The sequence below is a fragment of the Stenella coeruleoalba genome (genome assembly GCF_951394435.1).
Source record: "Stenella coeruleoalba genome assembly, chromosome: 8".
Lineage (NCBI taxonomy): Eukaryota > Metazoa > Chordata > Mammalia > Artiodactyla > Delphinidae > Stenella > Stenella coeruleoalba.
In genome coordinates, this window is record NC_137154.1 from 109,746,129 (window position 1) to 109,763,122 (window position 16,994).

At 43.7% G+C, this 16,994-nt stretch overlaps 1 long non-coding RNA gene across 23 annotated transcripts in view; it reads left to right on the top strand.

Moving 5' to 3' along the window:
• The window catches only part of LOC307190093, a 1,314,632-nt gene that overhangs the window by 880,600 nt on the left and 417,038 nt on the right, over positions 1-16,994 (top strand). Inside the window, exon 5 of one of the 23 annotated variants that reach the window (XR_013829394.1) lies at positions 16,467-16,552. The exons of 19 other annotated variants lie outside the window; for them this stretch is intronic. This is a non-coding gene — a long non-coding RNA (uncharacterized lncRNA). Of the gene's footprint in view, positions 1-11,728; positions 11,792-13,307; positions 13,375-14,887; positions 14,926-16,466; positions 16,553-16,994 lie in introns of those variants that run through there. 3 more of the 23 variants (XR_013829395.1, XR_013829396.1, XR_013829397.1) reach the window with 3 other exon arrangements.

Consider the following 16,994-nt stretch of genomic DNA (forward strand, 5'->3'; position numbering starts at 1 on the left):
TGTTCATCTTCCGCAGAAATTGCAAACTGGGCCAAACAGGAGGTTAAAGGGACTGACTCTCCAAGTGGGGAGAGTGTTAGTAAAGCGTCTGGAATGTTGCACCCGAGTACCAGGGGAGGAAAACTGAGACATATTTGAACACGTCTCCCGATCACATGGTTGATCATACTCTAGGTTCCACATGCATGTTTTAGCTGAAGGAAGAATACCTTAAACCTGGGTAGTTGAAACCCGTGGAATGGGTACCATGCAATATGACTTCAAAGGGTCTTCATTTGCTCACCGAACCTCTCCAATCCTATCACTGCTGCGTTTATGCCCCTGTACACATGCTTGATTCCCTTTCAGAGACATAGCAATCCATAGGTTTTAAGATACTTACTAGTCAGGTACATTCTTAGGCGTTTAATATGCGGTATTGAGTCCATTTCGTTGAGCAAGGAGTAGCTCTTGTCTATTCCATATTTGACTTAAGGAACTTTATCTGTGCTCATTTCAATCTCTGGTTTTATGCAGCACCCCAACTCACCTTTCCCCTTAAGCAAGCATAAGTTGGTTTTCTAAATTTGAGACCCTGTTCTGTTCTGTAATTCAGTTCCTGTGTAGCCCAGTTTACATTCCGTGTATTACTGATATCTTATGATGTTTCTTTTTCTGTGTGACTTATTTCAGTTAGAATCATCATACCTGAATCCACTCATTGTGCTGCTAAGGGCCTGATGACACAGATTTCATTGCTGAGTGATATTGCTTTGTAAGTGAATACCACAACTTCTTTATCCATTTTTCACTTTCTGCGATGTTGAACTTGTACTGTAAACGAGGTTCTTGTAAACAGAGCCGTTCCAAACTTTGGGGTGGCTGTGTCTTTTTGATTTTAATTTCCCTAAGCTATAGGACCATAAGTGGAAGTGCCCTAGGCTCTGTTGCTTTGTTTTTTAGATGTTTCAGGAAACACCATACACTTCTCCCAAGTGTATGTTGGCAATTTACATCCCGCCCATCAGCATAACAAGGCTCCCAGTTCTCAATGGCCTGTTGCCTTTCTGGATTTTACACTTTTTTCAGATGGCCCTTTTGGCCGGGGGGATGTGAGACTTCATTGTAGTGCAGATTTCCTTTGCAAGCTTGCTTGGTTGGCCAAAAAGGGCGTATGCGTTTTTTCCTGAATATATTCAGGAAAAAACGCATACGCCCTTTTTGGCCAAGTGCATCATTGTGGACGTTCTGCCTCTTTTCCTATGCTTTCAATGCAATTCCAGTCTACCTCCTGAAATCGGTTTCCTGCAATTCTGCCCCGCTTTCAAGTCCTCTTGGCAGCCTTACTTCAGTCTATTTTTGGACGATAGCTGTCATTTATAACTCTGCAGGTTTGTGAATTACAGTGCCCCTGAGCTCCTTTCTTCAACTCGCTTTCTTGTGACCTGGCCGCAACACCGCAGGATGGCTTCAGGCCCTAATCTGGTTCCGGCCCGGCATGCTGAGCCTTTGGTTAATTCCTCTTCCTGGTGGGAAATGAGAGTTCAATTTGCCCGTCCAGACACCTCCAGCTAGCCTCTCATTGGTTCTCGCTATTCCTGTTCATCTTCCGCAGAAATTGCAAACTGGGCCAAACAGGAGGTTAAAGGGACTGACTCTCCAAGTGGGGAGAGTGTTAGTAAAGCGTCTGGAATGTTGCACCCGAGTACCAGGGGAGGAAAACTGAGACATATTTGAACACGTCTCCCGATCACATGGTTGATCATACTCTAGGTTCCACATGCATGTTTTAGCTGAAGGAAGAATACCTTAAACCTGGGTAGTTGAAACCCGTGGAATGGGTACCATGCAATATGACTTCAAAGGGTCTTCATTTGCTCACCGAACCTCTCCAATCCTATCACTGCTGCGTTTATGCCCCTGTACACATGCTTGATTCTCTTTCGGAGACATAGCAATCCATAGGTTTTAAGATACTTACTAGTCAGGTACATTCTTAGGCGTTTAATATGGGGTGTTGAGTCCATTTTGTTGAGCAAGGAGTAGCTCTTGTCTATTCCATATTTGGCTTAAGGAACATTATCTGTGCTCATTTCAATCTCTGGTTTTATGCAGCACCCCAACTCACCTTTACCCTTAAGCAAGAATAAGTTGGTTTTCTAAATTTGAGACCGTGTTCTGTTCTGTAATTCAGTTCCTGTGTAGCCAAGTTTCCATTCCGTGTATTACTGATATCTTATGATGTTTCTTTTTCTGTGTGACTTATTTCAGTTAGAATCATCATACCTGAATCCACTCATTGTGCTGCTAAGGGCCTGATGACACAGATTTCATTGCTGAGTGATATTGCTTTGTAAGTAAATACCACAACTTCTTTATCCATTTTTCACTTTCTGCGATGTTGAACTTGTACTGTAAACGAGGTTCTTGTAAACAGAGCCGTTCCAAACTTTGGGGTGGCTGTGTCTTTTTGATTTTAATTTCCCTAAGCTATAGGACCATAAGTGGCAGTGCCCTAGGCTCTGTTGCTTTGTTTTTTAGATGTTTCAGGAAACACCATACACTTCTCCCGAGTGTCTGTTGGCAATTTACATCCCGCCCATCAGCATAACAAGGCTCCCAGTTCTCCATGGCCTGTCCTGCCTTTCTGGATTTTACACTTTTTTCAGATGGCCCTTTTGACCGGGGGGAAGTGAGACTTCATTGTAGTGCAGATTTCCTTTGCAAGCTTGCTTGGTTGGCCAAAAAGGGCGTATGCGTTTTTTCCTGAATATATTCAGGAAAAAACGCATACGCCCTTTTTGGCCAAGTGCATCATTGTGGACGTTCTGCCTCTTTTCCTATGCTTTCAATGCAATTCCAGTCTACCTCCTGAAATCGGTTTCCTGCAATTCTGCCCCGCTTTCAAGTCCTCTTGGCAGCCTTACTTCAGTCTATTTTTGGACGATAGCTGTCATTTATAACTCTGCAGGTTTGTGAATTACAGTGCCCCTGAGCTCCTTTCTTCAACTCGCTTTCTTGTGACCTGGCCGCAACACTGCAGGATGGCTTCAGGCCTTAATCTGGTTCCGGCCCGGCATGCTGAGCCTTTGGTTAATTCCTCTTCCTGTTGGGAAATGAGAGTTAAATTTGCCCGTCCAGACACCTCCAGCTAGCCTCTCATTGGCTCTCGCTATTCCTGTTCATCTTCCGCAGAAATTGCAAACTGGGCCAAACAGGAGGTTAAAGGGACTGACTCTCCAAGTGGGGAGAGTGTTAGTAAAGCGTCTGGAATGTTGCACCCGAGTACCAGGGGAGGAAAACTGAGACATATTTGAACACGTCTCCCGATCACATGGTTGATCATACTCTAGGTTCCACATGCATGTTTTAGCTGAAGGAAGAATACCTTAAACCTCTGTAGTTGAAACCCGTGGAATGGGTACCATGCAATATGACTTCAAAGGGTCTTCATTTGCTCACCGCACCTCTCCAATCCTATCACTGCTGCGTTTATGCCTCTGTACACATGCTTGATTCTCTTTCGGAGACATAGCAATCCATAGGTTTTAAGATACTTACAAGTCAGGTACATTCTTAGGCGTTTAATATGCGGTGTTGAGTCCATTTCGTTGAGCAAGGAGTAGCTCTTGTCTATTCCATATTTGGCTTAAGGAACTTTATCTGTGCTCATTTCAATCTCTGGTTTTATGCAGCACCCCAACTCACCGTTACTCTTAAGCAAGCATAAGTTGTTTTTCTAAATATGAGACCCTGTTCTGTTCTGTAATTCAGTTCCTGTGTAGCCAAGTTTCCATTCCGTGTATTACTGATATCTTATGATGTTTCTTTTTCTGTGTGACTTATTTCAGTTAGAATCATCATACCTGAATCCACTCATTGTGCTGCTAAGGGCCTGATGACACAGATTTCATTGCTGAGTGATATTGCTTTGTAATTGAATACCACAACTTCTTTCTCCATTTTTCACTTTCTGCGATGTTGAACTTGTACTGTAAACGAGGTTCTTGTAAACAGAGCCGTTCCAAACTTTGGGGTGGCTGTGTCTTTTTGATTTTAATTTCCCTAAGCTATAGGACCATAAGTGGAAGTGCCCTAGGCTCTGTTGCTTTGTTTTTTAGATGTTTCAGGAAACACCATACACTTCTCCCAAGTGTCTGTTGGCAATTTACATCCCGCCCATCAGCATAACAAGGCTCCCAGTTCTCAATGGCCTGTTGCCTTTCTGGATTTTACACTTTTTTCAGATGGCCCTTTTGGCCGGGGGGATGTGAGACTTCATTGTAGTGCAGATTTCCTTTGCAAGCTTGCTTGGTTGGCCAAAAAGGGCGTATGCGTTTTTTCCTGAATATATTCAGGAAAAAACGCATACGTCCTTTTTGGCCAAGTGCATCATTGTGGACGTTCTGCCTCTTTTCCTATGCTTTCAATGCAATTCCAGTCTACCTCCTGAAATCGGTTTCCTGCAATTCTGCCCCGCTTTCAAGTCCTCTTGGCAGCCTTACTTCAGTCTATTTTTGGACGATAGCTGTCATTTATAACTCTGCAGGTTTGTGAATTACAGTGCCCCTGAGCTCCTTTCTTCAACTCGCTTTCTTGTGACCTGGCCGCAACACCGCAGGATGGCTTCAGGCCCTAATCTGGTTCCGGCCCGGCATGCTGAGCCTTTGGTTAATTCCTCTTCCTGGTGGGAAATGAGAGTTCAATTTGCCCGTCCAGACACCTCCAGCTAGCCTCTCATTGGTTCTCGCTATTCCTGTTCATCTTCCGCAGAAATTGCAAACTGGGCCAAACAGGAGGTTAAAGGGACTGACTCTCCAAGTGGGGAGAGTGTTAGTAAAGCGTCTGGAATGTTGCACCCGAGTACCAGGGGAGGAAAACTGAGACATATTTGAACACGTCTCCCGATCACATGGTTGATCATACTCTAGGTTCCACATGCATGTTTTAGCTGAAGGAAGAATACCTTAAACCTGGGTAGTTGAAACCCGTGGAATGGGTACCATGCCATATGACTTCAAAGGGTCTTCATTTGCTCACCGAACCTCTCCAATCCTATCACTGCTGCGTTTATGCCCCTGTACACATGCTTGATTCTCTTTCGGAGACATAGCAATCCATAGGTTTTAAGATACTTACTAGTCAGGTACATTCTTAGGCGTTTAATATGGGGTGTTGAGTCCATTTCGTTGAGCAAGGAGTAGCTCTTGTCTATTCCATATTTGGCTTAAGGAACTTTATCTGTGCTCATTTCAATCTCTGGTTTTATGCAGCACCCCAACTCACCTTTACCCTTAAGCAAGAATAAGTTGGTTTTCTAAATTTGAGACCCTGTTCTGTTCTGTAATTCAGTTCCTGTGTAGCCAAGTTTACATTCCGTGTATTACTGATATCTTATGATGTTTCTTTTTCTGTGTGACTTATTTCAGTTAGAATCATCATACCTGAATCCACTCATTGTGCTGCTAAGGGCCTGATGACACAGATTTCATTGCTGAGTGATATTGCTTTGTAAGTAAATACCACAACTTCTTTATCCATTTTTCACTTTCTGCGATGTTGAACTTGTACTGCAAACGAGGTTCTTGTAAACAGAGCCATTCCAAACTTTGGGGTGGCTGTGTCTTTTTGATTTTAATTTCCCTAAGCTATAGGACCATAAGTGGAAGTGCCCTAGGTTCTGTTGCTTTGTTTTTTAGATGTTTCAGGAAACACCATACACTTCTCCCGAGTGTCTGTTGGCAATTTACATCCCGCCCATCAGCATAACAAGGCTCCCAGTTCTCCATGGCCTGTCCTGCCTTTCTGGATTTTACACTTTTTTCAGATGGCCCTTTTGACCGGGGGGAAGTGAGACTTCATTGTAGTGCAGATTTCCTTTGCAAGCTTGCTTGGTTGGCCAAAAAGGGCGTATGCGTTTTTTCCTGAATATATTCAGGAAAAAACGCATACGCCCTTTTTGGCCAAGTGCATCATTGTGGACGTTCTGCCTCTTTTCCTATGCTTTCAATGCAATTCCAGTCTACCTCCTGAAATCGGTTTCCTGCAATTCTGCCCCGCTTTCAAGTCCTCTTGGCAGCCTTACTTCAGTCTATTTTTGGACGATAGCTGTCATTTATAACTCTGCAGGTTTGTGAATTACAGTGCCCCTGAGTTCCTTTCTTCAACTCGCTTTCTTGTGACCTGGCCGCAACACCGCAGGATGGCTTCAGGCCCTAATCTGGTTCCGGCCCGGCATGCTGAGCCTTTGGTTAATTCCTCTTCCTGGTGGGAAATGAGAGTTAAATTTGCCCGTCCAGACACCTCCAGCTAGCCTCTCATTGGTTCTCGCTATTCCTGTTCATCTTCCGCAGAAATTGCAAACTGGGCCAAACAGGAGGTTAAAGGGACTGACTCTCCAAGTGGGGAGAGTGTTAGTAAAGCGTCTGGAATGTTGCACCCGAGTACCAGGGGAGGAAAACTGAGACATATTTGAACATGTCTCCCGATCACACAGTTGAATATACTCTGGGTTCCACATGCATGTTTTAGCTGAAGGAAGAATACCTTAAACCTGGAGAGTTGAGACCCGTGGAATGGGTACCATGCAATATGACTTCAAAGGGTCTTCATTTGCTCACCGAACCTCTCCAATCCTATCACTGCTGCGTTTATGCCCCTGTACACATGCTTGATTCTCTTTCGGAGTCATAGCAATCCATAGGTTTTAAGATACTTACTAGTCAGGTACATTCTTAGGCGTTTAATATGCGGTGTTGAGTCCATTTCGTTGAGCAAGGAGTAGCTCTTGTCTATTCCATATTTGACTTAAGGAACTTTATCTGTGCTCATTTCAATCTCTGGTTTTATGCAGCACCCCAACTCACCTTTACCCTTAAGCAAGCATAAGTTGGTTTTCTAAATTTGAGACCCTGTTCTGTTCTGTAATTCAGTTCCTGTGTAGCCAAGATTACATTCCGTGTATTACTGATATCTTATGATGTTTCTTTTTCTGTGTGACTTATTTCAGTTAGAATCATCATACCTGAATCCACTCATTGTGCTGCTAAGGGCCTGATGACACAGATTTCATTGCTTGGTGATATTGCTTTGTAAGTAAATACCACAACTTCTTTATCCATTTTTCACTTTCTGCGATGTTGAACTTGTACTGCAGACGAGGTTCTTGTAAACAGAGGCGTCCCAAACTTTCGGGTGGCTGCGTCTTTTTGATTTTAATTTCCCTAAGCTATAGGACCATAAGTGGCAGTGCCCTAGGCTCTGTTGCTTTGTTTTTTAGATGTTTCAGGAAACACCATACACTTCTCCCGAGTGTCTGTTGGCAATTTACATCCCGCCCATCAGCATAACAAGGCTCCCAGTTCTCCATGGCCTGTCCTGCTTTTCTGGATTTTACACTTTTTTCAGATGGCCCTTTTGACCGGGGGGAAGTGAGACTTCATTGTAGTGCAGATTTCCTTTGCAAGCTTGCTTGGTTGGCCAAAAAGGGCGTATGCGTTTTTTCCTGAATATATTCAGGAAAAAACGCATACGCCCTTTTTGGCCAAGTGCATCATTGTGGACGTTCTGCCTCTTTTCCTATGCTTTCAATGCAATTCCAGTCTACCTCCTGAAATCGGTTTCCTGCAATTCTGCCCCGCTTTCAAGTCCTCTTGGCAGCCTTACTTCAGTCTATTTTTGGACGATAGCTGTCATTTATAACTCTGCAGGTTTGTGAATTACAGTGCCCCTGAGCTCCTTTCTTCAACTCGCTTTCTTTTGAGCTGGCCGCAACACCGCAGGATGGCTTCAGGCCCTAATCTGGTTCCGGCACGGCACGCTGATCCTTTGGTTAATTCCTCTTCCTGGTGGGAAATGAGAGTTCAATTTGCCCTTCCAGACACCTCCAGCTAGCCTCTCATTGGTTCTCGCTATTTCTGTTCATCTTCCGCAGAAATTGCAAACTGGGCCAAACAGGAGGTTAAAGGGACTGACTCTCCAAGTCGGGAGAGTGTTAGTAAAGCGTCTGGAATGTTGCACCCGAGTACCAGGGGAGGAAAACTGAGACATATTTGAACACGTCTCCCGATCACATGGTTGATCATACTCTAGGTTCCACATGCATGTTTTAGCTGAAGGAAGAATACCTTAAACCTGGGTAGTTGAAACCCGTGGAATGGGTACCATGCAATATGACTTCAAAGGGTCTTCATTTGCTCACCGAACCTCTCCAATCCTATCACTGCTGCGTTTATGCCCCTGTACACATGCTTGATTCTCTTTCGGAGACTTAGCAATCCATAGGTTTTAAGATACTTACTAGTCAGGTACATTCTTAGGCGTTTAATATGAGGTGTTGAGTCCATTTCACTGAGCAAGGAGTAGCTCTTGTCTATTCCATATTTGGCTTAAGGAACTTTATCTGTGCTCATTTCAATCTCTGGTTTTATGCAGCACCCCAACTCACCTTTACCCTTAAGCAAGAATAAGTTGGTTTTCTAAATTTGAGACCCTGTTCTGTTCTGTAATTCAGTTCCTGTGTAGCCAAGTTTACATTCCGTGTATTACTGATATCTTATGATGTTTCTTTTTCTGTGTGACTTATTTCAGTTAGAATCATCATACCTGAATCCACTCATTGTGCTGCTAAGGGCCTGATGACACAGATTTCATTGCTGAGTGATATTGCTTTGTAAGTAAATACCACAACTTCTTTATCCATTTTTCACTTTCTGCGATGTTGAACTTGTACTGTAAACGAGGTTCTTGTAAACAGAGCCGTTCCAAACTTTGGGGTGGCTGTGTCTTTTTGATTTTAATTTCCCTAAGCTATAGGACCATAAGTGGAAGTGCCCTAGGTTCTGTTGCTTTGTTTTTTAGATGTTTCAGGAAACACCATACACTTCTCCAGAGTTGTTGTTGGCAATTTACATCCCGCCCATCAGCATAACAAGGCTCCCAGTTCTCCATGGCCTGTCCTGCCTTTCTGGATTTTATACTTTTTTCAGATGTCCCTTTTGACCGGGGGGAAGTGAGACTTCATTGTAGTGCAGATTTCCTTTGCAAGCTTGCTTGGTTGGACAAAAAGGGCGTATGCGTTTTTTCCTGAATATATTCAGGAAAAAACGCATACGCCCTTTTTGGCCAAGTGCATCATTGTGGACGTTCTGCCTCTTTTCCTATGCTTTCAATGCAATTCCAGTCTACCTCCTGAAATCGGATTCCTGCAATTCTGCCCCGCTTTCAAGTCCTCTTGACAGCCTTACTTCAGTCTATTTTTGGACGATAGCTGTCATTTATAACTCTGCAGGTTTGTGAATTACAGTGCCCCTGAGCTCCTTTCTTCAACTCGCTTTCTTGTGACCTGGCCGCAACACCGCAGGATGGCTTCAGGCCCTAATCTGTTTCCGGTACGGCACGCTGAGCCTTTGGTTATTTCCTCTTCCTGGTGGGAAATGAGAGTTAAATTTGCCCGTCCAGACACCTCCAGCTAGCCTCTCATTGGTTCTCGCTATTCCTGTTCATCTTCCGCAGAAATTGCAAACTGGGCCAAACAGGAGGTTAAAGGCACTGACTCTCCAAGTGGGGAGAGTGTTCGTTAAGCGTCTGGAATGTTGCACCCGAGTACCAGGGGACCAAAAGTGAGACATATTTGAACATGTCTCCCGATCACACAGTTGAATATACTCTGGGTTCCACATGCATGTTTTAGCTGAAGGAAGAATACCTTAAACCTGGAGAGTTGAGACCCGTGGAATGGGTACCATGCAATATGACTTCAAAGGGTCTTCATTTGCTCACCGAACCTCTCCAATCCTATCACTGCTGCGTTTATGCCCCTGTACACATGCTTGATTCTCTTTCGGAGTCATAGCAATCCATAGGTTTTAAGATAATTACTAGTCAGGTACATTCTTAGGCGTTTAATATGCGGTGTTGAGTCCATTTCGTTGAGCAAGGAGTAGCTCTTGTCTATTCCATATTTGACTTAAGGAACTTTATCTGTGCTCATTTCAATCTCTGGTTTTATGCAGCACCCCAACTCACCTTTACCCTTAAGCAAGCATAAGTTGGTTTTCTAAATTTGAGACCCTGTTCTGTTCTGTAATTCAGTTCCTGTGTAGCCAAGTTTACATTCCGTGTATTACTGATATCTTATGATGTTTCTTTTTCTGTGTGACTTATTTCAGTTAGAATCATCATACCTGAATCCACTCATTGTGCTGCTAAGGGCCTGATGACACAGATTTCATTGCTTGGTGATATTGCTTTGTAAGTAAATACCACAACTTCTTTATCCATTTTTCACTTTCTGCGATGTTGAACTTGTACTGCAGACGAGGTTCTTGTAAACAGAGGCGTCCCAAACTTTCGGGTGGCTGCGTCTTTTTGATTTTAATTTTCCTAAGCTATAGGACCATAAGTGGCAGTGCCCTAGGCTCTGTTGCTTTGTTTTTTAGATGTTTCAGGAAACACCATACACTTCTCCCCAGTGTCTGTTGGCAATTTACATCCCGCCCATCAGCATAACAAGGCTCCCAGTTCTCCATGGCCTGTCCTGCTTTTCTGGATTTTACACTTTTTTCAGATGGCCCTTTTGACCGGGGGGAAGTGAGACTTCATTGTAGTGCAGATTTCCTTTGCAAGCTTGCTTGGTTGGCCAAAAAGGGCGTATGCGTTTTTTCCTGAATATATTCAGGAAAAAACGCATACGCCCTTTTTGGCCACGTGCATCATTGTGGACGTTCTGCCTCTTTTCCTATGCTTTCAATGCAATTCCAGTCTACCTCCTGAAATCGGTTTCCTGCAATTCTGCCCCGCTTTCAAGTCCTCTTGGCAGCCTTACTTCAGTCTATTTTTGGACGATAGCTGTCATTTATAACTCTGCAGGTTTGTGAATTACAGTGCCCCTGAGCTCCTTTCTTCAACTCGCTTTCTTTTGAGCTGGCCGCAACACCGCAGGATGGCTTCAGGCCCTAATCTGGTTCCGGCACGGCACGCTGATCCTTTGGTTAATTCCTCTTCCTGGTGGGAAATGAGAGTTCAATTTGCCCGTCCAGACACCTCCAGCTAGCCTCTCATTGGTTCTCGCTATTCCTGTTCATCTTCCGCAGAAATTGCAAACTGGGCCAAACAGGAGGTTAAAGGGACTGACTCTCCAAGTCGGGAGAGTGTTAGTAAAGCGTCTGGAATGTTGCACCCGAGTACCAGGGGAGGAAAACTGAGACATATTTGAACACGTCTCCCGATCACATGGTTGATCATACTCTAGGTTCCACATGCATGTTTTAGCTGAAGGAAGAATACCTTAAACCTTGGTAGTTGAAACCCGTGGAATGGGTACCATGCAATATGACTTCAAAGGGTCTTCATTTGCTCACCGAACCTCTCCAATCCTATCACTGCTGCGTTTATGCCCCTGTACACATGCTTGATTCTCTTTCGGAGACTTAGCAATCCATAGGTTTTAAGATACTTACTAGTCAGGTACATTCTTAGGCGTTTAATATGAGGTGTTGAGTCCATTTCACTGAGCAAGGAGTAGCTCTTGTCTATTCCATATTTGGCTTAAGGAACTTTATCTGTGCTCATTTCAATCTCTGGTTTTATGCAGCACCCCAACTCACCTTTACCCTTAAGCAAGAATAAGTTGGTTTTCTAAATTTGAGACCCTGTTCTGTTCTGTAATTCAGTTCCTGTGTAGCCAAGTTTACATTCCGTGTATTACTGATATCTTATGATGTTTCTTTTTCTGTGTGACTTATTTCAGTTAGAATCATCATACCTGAATCCACTCATTGTGCTGCTAAGGGCCTGATGACAAAGATTTCATTGCTGAGTGATATTGCTTTGTAAGTAAATACCACAAGTTCTTTATCCATTTTTCACTTTCTGCGATGTTGAACTTGTACTGTAAACGAGGTTCTTGTAAACAGAGGCGTCCCAAACTTTGGGGTGGCTGTGTCTTTTTGATTTTAATTTCCCTAAGCTATAGGACCATAAGTGGCAGTGCCCTAGGCTCTGTTGTTTTGTTTTTTAGATGTTTCAGGAAACACCATACACTTCTCCCGAGTGTCTGTTGGCAATTTACATCCCGCCCATCAGCATAACAAGGCTCCCAGTTCTACATGGCCTGTCCTGCCTTTCTGGATTTTACACTTTTTTCAGATGGCCCTTTTGACCGGGGGGAAGTGAGACTTCATTGTAGTGCAGATTTCCTTTGCAAGCTTGCTTGTTTGTCCAAAAAGGGCGTATGCGTTTTTTCCTGAATATATTCAGGAAAAAACGCATACGCCCTTTTTGGCCAAGTGCATCATTGTGGACGTTCTGCCTCTTTTCCTATGCTTTCAATGCAATTCCAGTCTACCTCCTGAAATCGGTTTCCTGCAATTCTGCCCCGCTTTCAAGTCCTCTTGGCAGCCTTCCTTCAGTCTATTTTTGGACGATAGCTGTCATTTATAACTCTGCAGGTTTGTGAATTACAGTGCCCCTGAGCTCCTTTCTTCAACTCGCTTTCTTGTGACCTGGCCGCAACACCGCAGGATGTCTTCAGGCCCTAATCTGGTTCTGGCACGGCATTCTGAGCCTTTGGTTAATTCCTCTTCCTGGTGGGAAATGAGAGTTAAATTTGCCCATCCAGTTACCTCCAGCTAGTCTCTCATTGATTCTCGCTATTCCTGTTCATCTTCCGCAGAAATTGCAAACTGGGCCAAACAGGAGGTTAAAGGGACTGACTCTCCAAGTGGGGAGAGTGTTAGTAAGCGTCTGGAATGTTGCACCCGAGTACCAGGGTACGAAAACTGAGACATATTTGAACACGTCTCCCGATCACATGGTTGATCATACTCTAGGTTCCACATGCATGTTTTAGCTGAAGGAAGAATACCTTAAACCTGGGTAGTTGAAACCCATGGAATGGGCACCATGCAATATGACTTCAAAGGGTCTTCATTTGCTCACCGAACCTCTCCAATCCTATCACTGCTGCGTTTATGCCCCTGTACACATGCTTGATTCTCTTTCGAAGACATAGCAATCCATAGGTTTTAAGATACTTAATAGTCAGGTACATTCTTAGGCGTTTAATATGCGGTGTTGAGTCCATTTCGTTGAGCAAGGAGTAGCTCTTGTCTATTCCATATTTGGCTTAAGGAACTTTATCTGTGCTCATTTCAATCTCTGGTTTTATGCAGCACCCCAACTCACCTTTCCCCTTAAGCAAGCATAAGTTGGTTTTCTAAATTTGAGACCCTGTTCTGTTCTGTAATTCAGTTCCTGTGTAGCCAAGTTTACATTCCGTGTATTAGTGATATCTTATGATGTTTCTTTTTCTGTGTGACTTATTTCAGTTGGAATCATCATACCTGAATCCACTCATTGTGATGCTAAGGGCCTGATGACATAGATTTCATTGCTGAGTGATATTGCTTTGTAAGTAAATACCACAACTTCTTTATCCATTTTTCACTTTCTGCGATGTTGAACTTGTACTGTAAACGAGGTTCTTGTAAACAGAGGCGTCCCAAACTTTGGGGTGGCTGTGTCTTTTTGATTTTAATTTCCCTAAGCTATAGGACCATAAGTGGCAGTGCCCTAGGCTCTGTTGTTTTGTTTTTTAGATGTTTCAGGAAACACCATACACTTCTCCCGAGTGTCTGTTGGCAATTTACATCCCGCCCATCAGCATAACAAGGCTCCCAGTTCTCCATGGCCTGTCCTGCCTTTCTGGATTTTACACTTTTTTCAGATGGCCCTTTTGACCGGGGGGAAGTGAGACTTCATTGTAGTGCAGATTTCCTTTGCAAGCTTGCTTGGTTGGCCAAAAAGGGCGTATGCGTTTTTTCCTGAATATATTCAGGAAAAAACGCATACGCCCTTTTTGGCCACGTGCATCATTGTGGACGTTCTGCCTCTTTTCCTATGCTTTCAATGTAATTCCAGTCTACCTCCTGAAATCGGTTTCCTGCAATGCTGCCCCGCTTTCAAGTCCTCTTGGCAGCCTTACTTCAGTCTATTTTTGGACGATAGCTGTCATTTATAACTCTGCAGGTTTGTGAATTACAGTGCCCCTGAGCTCCTTTCTTCAACTCGTTTTCTTGTGAGCTGGCTGCAACACCGCTGGATGGCTTCAGGCCCTAATCTGGTTCCGGCACGGCATGCTGAGCCTTTGGTTATTTCCTCTTTCTGGTGGGAAATGAGAGTTAAATTTGCCCGTCCAGACACCTCCAGCTAGTCTCTCATTGGTTCTCCCTATTCCTGTTCATCTTCCGCAGAAATTGCAAACTGGGCCAAACAGGAGGTTAAAGGTGCTGACTCTCCAAGTGGGGAGAGTGTTAGTAAAGCGTCTGGAATGTTGCACCCGAGTACCAGGGGAGGAAAACTGAGACATACTTGAACACGTCTCCCGTTCACACGGTTGATCATACTCTGGGTTCCACATGCATGTTTTAGCTGAAGGAAGAATACCTTAAACCTGGAGAGTTGAGACCCGTGTAATGGGTACCATGCAATATGACTTCAAAGGATCTTCATTTGCTCACCGAACCTCTCCAATCCTATCACTGCTGCGTTTATGCCCCTGTACACACCCTTGATTCTCTTTTGGAGACATAGCAATCCATAGGTTTTAAGATACTTACTAGTCAGGTACATTCTTAGGCGTTTAATATGGGGTGTTGAGTCCATTTCGTTGAGCAAGGAGTAGCTCTTGTCTATTCCATATTTGGCTTAAGGAACTTTATCTGTGCTCATTTCAATCTCTGGTTTTATGCAGCACCCCAACTCACCTTTCCCCTTAAGCAAGCATAAGTTGGTTTTCTAAATTTGAGACCCTGTTCTGTTCTTTAATTCAGTTCCTGTGTAGCCAAGTTTACATTCCGTGTATTACTGATATCTTATGATGTTTCTTTTTCTGTGTGACTTATTTCAGTTAGAATCATCATACCTGAACCCACTCATTGTGCTGCTAAGGGCCTGATGACACAGATTTCATTGCTGAGTGATATTGCTTTGTATGTAAATACCACAACTTTTTTATCCGTTTTTCACTTTCTGTGATGTTGAACTTGTGTTTTAAAGGAGGTTCTTGTAAACAGAGCCGTTCCAAACTTTGGGGTGGCTGTGTCTTTTTGATTTTAAATTCCCTAAGCTATAGGACCATAAGTGGAAGTGCCCTAGGCTCTGTTGCTTTGTTTTTTAGATGTTTCAGGAAACACCATACACTTCTCCCAAGTGGTTGTTGGCAATTTACATCCCGCCCATCAGCATAACAAGGCTCCCAGTTCTCCATGGCCTGTCCTGCCTTTCTGGATTTTACACTTTTTTCAGATGGCCCTTTTGACCGGGGAGAAGTGAGACTTCATTGCAGTGCAGATTTCCTTTGCAAGCTTGCTTGGTTGGCCAAAAAGGGCGTATGCGTTTTTTCCTGAATATATTCAGGAAAAAACGCATACGCCCTTTTTGGCCAAGTGCATCATTGTGGACGTTCTGCCTCTTTTCCTATGCTTTCAATGCAATTCCAGTCTACCTCCTGAAATCGGTTTCCTGCAATTCTGCCCCGCTTTCAAGTCCTCTTGGCAGCCTTACTTCAGTCTATTTTTGGACGATAGCTGTCATTTATAACTCTGCAGGTTTGTGAATTACAGTGCCCCTGAGCTCCTTTCTTCAACTCGCTTTCTTGTGACCTGGCCGCAACACCACAGGATGGCTTCAGGCCCTAATCTGGTTCCGGCACGGCACGCTGAGCCTTTGGTTAATTCCTCTTCCTGGTGGGAAATGATAGTTAAATTTGCCCGTCCAGACACCTCCAGCTAGTCTCTCATTGGTTCTCGCTATTCCTGTTCATTTTCCGCAGAAATTGCAAACTGGGCCAAACAGGAGGTTAAAGGGACTGACTCTCCAAGTCGGGAGAGTGTTAGTAAAGCGTCTGGAATGTTGCACCCGAGTACCAGGGTACGAAAACTGAGACATATTTGAACACGTCTCCCGATCACATGGTTGATCATACTCTGGGTTCCTCATGCATGTTTTAGCTGAAGGAAGAATACCAAAAACCTGGGTAGTTGAAACCCGTGGAATGGGTACCATGCAATATGACTTCAAAGGGTCTTCATTTGCTCACCGAACCTCTCCAATCCTATCACTGCTGCGTTTATGCCCCTGTACACATGCTTGATTCTCTTTCGGAGACATAGCAATCCATAGGTTTTAAGATACTTACTAGTCAGGTACATTCTTAGGCGTTTAATATGGGGTGTTGAGTCCATTTCGTTGAGCAAGGAGTAGCTCTTGTCTATTCCATATTTGGCTTAAGGAACTTTATCTGTGCTCATTTCAATCTCTGGTTTTATGCAGCACCCCAACTCACCTTCCCCGTTAAGCAATCATAAGTTGGTTTTCTAAACTTGAGACACTGTTCTGTTTTGTAATTCAGTTCATGTGTAGCCAAGTTCACATTCTGTGTATTAGTGATACCTTATGATGTTTCTTTTCTGTGTGACTTATTTCAGTTCGAATCATCATACCTGAATCCACTCATTATGCTGCTACGGGCCTGATGACATAGATTTCATTGCTTAGTGATATTGCATTGTACGTAAGTACCACAAGTTTTTTATCCATTTTTCACTTTCTGCGATATTGAACTTGTACTGTAAACGAGGTTCTTGTAAACAGAGGCGTCCCAAACTTTGGGGTGGCTGTGTCTTTTTGATTTTAATTTCCCTAAGCTATAGGACCATAAGTGGAAGTGCCCTAGGCTCTGTTGCTTTGTTTTTTAGATGTTTCAGGAAACACCATACACTTCTCTAGAGTGTCTGTTGGCAATTTACATCCCGCCCATCAGCATAAGAAGGCTCCCAGTTCTCCATGGCCTGTCGTGCCTTTATGGATTTTACACTTTTTTCAGATGGCCCTTTTGACCAGGTGGAAGTGAGACTTCATTGTAGTGCAGATTTCCTTTGCAAGCTTGCTTGGTTGGCCAAAAAGGGCGTATGCGTTTTTTTCCTGAATATATTCAGGAAAAAACACATACGCCC